A 5996-nucleotide genomic window follows, 5' to 3' on the forward strand; every position below is an offset into this window, starting at 1 on the left:
AATAACACATAATACCAATTTACTAAAGTATAATAATATATAGACACTAGAAATAAGTTATAAATAAGTTAGACACTAGTATAATATAATAACATCTAACACTATAATATAAGTCTAATATAAAAATAAGTTAAATATTAGTATAGAAGTAAATTAGCAGTGAACATTTTAATTTTAATTTTTTCAAAAATTTGAAATTTGAAAGCTCACAAAAAATACGAAACTAAATAAAAAAGAAGCCCAAAGCTGAAAGCTCAAATCTGACTCCGCTCCAACAAGTCAGAGTCAAATTTAAGGGAATCCGACTCCGACTAAGTCAGTGCTCACCCCTATTTCAAAGACGGTAAGGATCACAACCTGAACATTTACCATTAAAAATTGATTGAAAAAATGAATAATTGTGACCTTCCCCAGTCAGTTGATTGTTTATGCTGATGAACCCTAATTTAATTGAAATCAAAACTGAAATTTATTGTTGTCAAATAAATCTAGTAGGAAGGATGATTCTGGCTTTTTTAATCCTTGAATCATTCGAAGGCCCAGATTTCATGAATCTGACTGAATTGCTAAAAATTCTAGCAAACTTGGACCAAAAAACTATGTTTTCATGAAATTTATTTTGATATATTATTCATAATCCATGAAAATTTACATATCAAGTTTTCTCCTCCTTCCGCATCAAATTCTCAGCCCAACTTCGTATGGCATTATATACTGAAATGGCAAAATTTATGACAAATTTCTTATTCAAAAGTTTGAATTGGGTCCAACATCTAAAACAATAAAACCAAACCTCTACAATTTTTCTCAAGAGAAGCTAAGGGCATAGTGCCAAAGGAGCTGGCTAGTAAGTAGGAGGTGGATTCTTAAAAGAAGAGCATGCCTGCTGATTATTTATGTTTGATCAACAAAATATGAAACCTGAGAATGCCACCCCAATGTACATAATGTCTCTTCCCCCATGTTTTGTTTCTTGGGCTCCCCATAAATGATCACTTTTCCAATTCAACATCACATGATGAGATTTTAGAAACAAACACAAAACTGCAAATGATATTTTTAACTGTTATTAATACAACCACTTTCCTCATTGTCCGAGTAACTCATGTTTATGTTGCATAAACATTTAGGAAGTGTCGACAGGTGTATTAGGATGTGCTCCCCACTCAGTCCAAGATCCATCATAGACTGCAACATCAGGCTTCCCGAGTCGGTGGAGACCCTGAAAAACATAAAGCATAAGAAGTTTTCCATCCTCAAGGTTTTTTTGTTGCCAATATAATGAATTCCCAACAGAAAACTAGGCCTGTAGGCATCCAATCATCTTAATCTATATATCCTCTTGGTTTGTTTCAACTAACTGAATGGAAACAAGACGAAATTATAACCTATATACCCAAATGCCCCAAAGGAAGGGAAATCTTTTCCTCTCCTCCACAAGTCTAACAAAAACAAATTGCCAAAGTCCCCTCCAACTACACAAGAAGCAAATATAAGACATTATAAGTGAGTGAGAGAGAGAGAGACCAAGGCAAGGATGCATGCAGTTACTCCAGTGCCACATGAAGTTACCACAGGGCTTTCCAAAGAGATGCCTGCATTAGAATTTAGTTTATTAGTATCGTCATATAACAATCCAGCTGAACAAAAGTATGGCCAATTGACCTCTACTCTACCATGGAAACACAAACATAGCATTATTATAACTAATCATAAGCAAACTATAGAAAAAAGCTAGGTGGATATTCAAAGAAAAACATGGCCTTAAGTTATTCTTGGAATCACAAACCATATTAAACTCCATCATTCGATTCACCACTCTTAATATTGGATTTCAATGAAATTACCGATCAAAAAAAAAAAAATTATTGGATTTCAATGAAACACAACAAACATTTACTAAAATGTAGAATTTCTAATCTTCTAAATAAAGATTTTCCTAGTCACATATCTTTTTGTTATAGATATTGAATTACAATCTGAAGGCCTGATATGAAATGGAAGAGGTCAAGTACATTGTTGAAACAACTCAAGTGTTCTCTCTATTGGTTTGTGTATATACTTGTAGTCATCAGGCAATGACTCTCATGGCTAAAAAAGAACCGTGACTAAGGAATTATCATTGGAGCCTAGACAATTCACCACTTCCAAGACATTTCCAAGAAATTAAGAATACAAAGTGAGTGCCTTAGTATTCAGACCTATAATTTCTAAACTACCTTGGGTAGCAATCATATGGTGGAAAAGGAATGTAAAAATCTTCGGAAGAAGAATTACAACTTAAGGAATACTTCAAGAGACGTGAATGATGGGAAGTGCAGACTTGTTGGCCACAAAAATAAAAGCCTTCATAATCATAAACTAGCAAACACAAAAGAAAGATAACATAAGGGATAAACACATACTAAAATGATGAATTATATTGCGTATCATTTCGGGTAAGTGTAAAAGAGAGGACATTTTTACCGGACAAATGCATTACTCTTTCTTGGTTAAAAAATAGGGATCTGCTAGCCAGCTTGACTATATGTCCCCATTAGAGTTGGAGAGGGAATGCACTGGGGGTGCTACCTGCCCTATACGGGTGGGGAGCACCCCTCCCCCAGCCCCGCCCTAAGTTCCAGACTGTCAGCCCCCACCTCACAGGTGGGCAGATTTTGCCATCCCACTGTCTGGCCTCAGCCATTCATAACTCCAAACCCCAAATCAAAAACCCATTCATAACTCTAAACCTACAAATCCAAAACCCAAGTCCATATAACCCAAAATATATACACAAATCCAACCAAAAAAATGTGAAGATCTAAAGAAAAATGCAAGAAAAAAAAAATTCATCTGACCCACAACTGGGTCTTTATACAGAGACCCACGGCCACACCCTGGGTATGGGTGTGACGTGAAGAAGAGGTGGAGAAAAAGAAGAGGATATGAAGGAGGAGGAGCAGGAGGAGGAGAAGAGAAGAGAGAGAAGGAGAAGGGGGGTCGGCTGCTTAAACTTTATGAGGGATATGAGAATTATAGGGTTTTTTCAATATATACCCATGTGGGCGAGTGGGTAGTCCACCTGCTGCCCAACCACTAGGGCTTTAATCTTTACTATTTGCCCGCACTCGTATCCGGGGCAGACGGGTTGCCTGCCTGTCCCCTAGCAGGAGAGGTTGATGTGGCGGGCAGAGCAGGTCCAGTTGACCTGCTGCCCACCCCTAGAACACACCATTCCAGCATTGTAATGCCCTCCAGGAAAGGAATGGAACAGTGCTTTCAATAGCATTCCTCCAAAGCCACCATCTAGATTTTTCCCACTTTTGGGTGGAACCCTAGAAAATGGAATTACCTTTCTATCAACAAAATAAAACTCTTTGAACTTTTTAAATAAGGTATAATAGTAATCATCAATCTAATCAGATTCCTTTCCACTCCTTGAATACCTCAAAAGAAAACAAAGCAATGTAATAATCTTTTCCCTTCCTGTCCATTAACTATTCATTTTAAATTCCATATGTTTGCTTTCAATTATGAATTCCTAAAAACAACAATGTACGTAGCTGAAATACCCACAATGCTTTGCATGTGGCACTCTACAAGCACAGTCTCAAAGGCATATTCAGATACATTCATGTATGCTTGTGTCTGTTTTCAAGTGTGTGTGTTTGTGCGTGTGTAATATTTATGTATACAGGCATTCATACTGTGGTGAGTTTTACATGTGTCTCATGGCTAATCCCACAGTTTTTGTATTTATTCTGCATTTAGTTTACTCATACAGAGTATTAATATTTAAATCGAATTAGCTTTATTTTCTTTTAAGATAAGTAATTTAAACTTTATTAATCACCAAAAAGGGTGCTACCCAAATACACAGGGAATATGCAGAATTAGTTTTCAAGTCAAGTTCAGTCAGGTATTTAACACTTACAATGAGACATAAAACTGTCACGAGAATAGAAATGACCTAAAAATTTCTTTAAAAAAATATATCCTTACCTTCTTGATCAAATCGTCTCTTCAGCTCATCTGCAGGTAAGAGTGACTGTGAAGCGTCCAACAACTACAAAGAAACACCATGCACGTCCATCAAAATCAAATATCATGGAATAGATGTCAATTTCTTTTGGATCAAGTGAACCAAGCCATACAGGAAAAGGCATAACAACTTCTTCATAAAACCCTTATTTTTATGGGTCCAACATGTATCATTCCACACAGTCGATGTTACCCAGTCAGGCTTTATCAAGTAATTTTCTGGAACTCATGAAAAAACATTATGCCAGTTTCCATTAGCCACTGCTAATGTTTTAACAAAATCTGTATTGCCAATCCAGATCCCAATATCTACAATGTTGGAATTTGAGGGAAGGGAGAAATCCTTATATATTCTCTCGTGTAATGGTCTTGTTAGGTTTTTAAAAAATTTCTCAATTACTGCTCTCTGTGGCATGAACTGTTATGTGGAACTTTTGGAACTACATAACAGATTTTTTTCATATCTTGGATCAACGATTAGATATATATATATATAAATATATATATATTTGATAAGTTGTTATACACGCGCGCGCGCACACACACACATTAGATTCTCGCTTTGTCACTGATTGCATCTCATATTTTAAGCAGAGAGATAAAAATTATAAGTCACACAATCCCTAAAAGTTCATTTTTCAGTTTATTCTTTACATTTATATTCATACAGCATAGCCTTTTCAAATTCCTGAATCACCAAGATCGTCTTATTTCCCAAGAACTACAATAAATTCGAGTGAAATAACATGTAACATAGCTATTGAAATACTTTTAAAAACTGAGATGATAAAACTAAAAGAAATCTAAAATATCTACTTGATGTCAATAAACATAATGCAGTGAGACCTTTACAACTTATGCCTTTTTTCATCCAAAACAGTGATCACAAAAAGTTACATGTAAACCAGAAGTGGAACCACTTGACAGTTTGCAGACTACGTACTTAAACCTACCTAAATCCAACCCATTGTTTCTATTATAAGTCATGAAATTTATTTAGACTTAAAAAGGCAGGAAAATATTGAGAAAGAACCTAAACCATGACAATCATAATTTGTACAACATTTGAAATAAAGCTAAATGCAAATGCAATCTGGAAAAAAAAACAATCGGATTCAATGTAACAGTTGGGAAGGCTATGCGTGTTTCTTCACATCATCACAATACGATAGAAATCATCCAACAACTTGATCTTTCACCTGGGCAAAAGGAATGCACTTGCTGCCAGGTACATGACCACTTCTTATCCCCTTTCGAGGTTCCACTGCAGCTCCATCAAATCTGCAAGATTAAATCTCCATCAAATCCAATGATGTTGCACTAGAAATCATAGAAATTAAATTTCTACCTAAAAATGACTTAACCACTTAACACAGTGTTCAAGTCTAAAACTGTGACCAACAGCTCCTTTTTCTCTCGATTGGTCACGAGTCTTGCCATTGCGTTTTAAATCTCGAATCTGTGTTTTAAATTTAGCAGATGATTTCTAAATCGAGCCGAGTATTTTAAAATCTTCAAAATATTTTAAATGTCCAAAATTATTTTAAATGGGGTATTTTTAGTATTATTGAACCAAGCCTATTTTTAAAGTAAGCTCTATATATATTTTGGAGCCCCAGAAATAATATAATTTTAGCAAATCATTTTATTTAAATGATTTTATTTCTTTAGGAATATTATTTAATATTCATTATTTTACTTTATGTTAAAAACTCTATTTATTTAGATGCTTTTATTTCTCTTACAAATATTTATTAAATTCATCATTTTATTTTATGAACAAGAATATTATTTTCAGATCAAGAATAAACAGTTTGGTTTTAATACTCAATATATTTACCTTCCATTTATTTTCTATCCTCTTTTATTCCTCTTAGTTTAATCCCCACTGTTAGATCTAGGTTAGGGACCCCTAGATGTAGGGCTAGGATTAAAACCCTAAATCCCTAATTTCCTCTCTTCTCTCTCTCACC

At 34.8% G+C, this 5996-nt stretch overlaps 1 long non-coding RNA gene across 1 annotated transcript; it reads right to left on the bottom strand.

The window, feature by feature from the left end:
• Positions 1 to 826: 826 nt before the first annotated feature.
• On the bottom strand, positions 827 to 5328 carry LOC118346132. Its single transcript, XR_004799487.1, has 4 exons — positions 5223 to 5328; positions 3985 to 4048; positions 1528 to 1595; positions 827 to 1222 (listed from the first exon to the last, which is right to left on the bottom strand). It is a non-coding gene; the product is annotated as an uncharacterized LOC118346132 (long non-coding RNA).
• Between the last annotated feature and the right edge of the window lie 668 nt (positions 5329 to 5996).

This window comes from Juglans regia, unplaced genomic scaffold (genome assembly GCF_001411555.2).
Source record: "Juglans regia cultivar Chandler unplaced genomic scaffold, Walnut 2.0 Scaffold_70, whole genome shotgun sequence".
Lineage (NCBI taxonomy): Eukaryota > Viridiplantae > Streptophyta > Magnoliopsida > Fagales > Juglandaceae > Juglans > Juglans regia.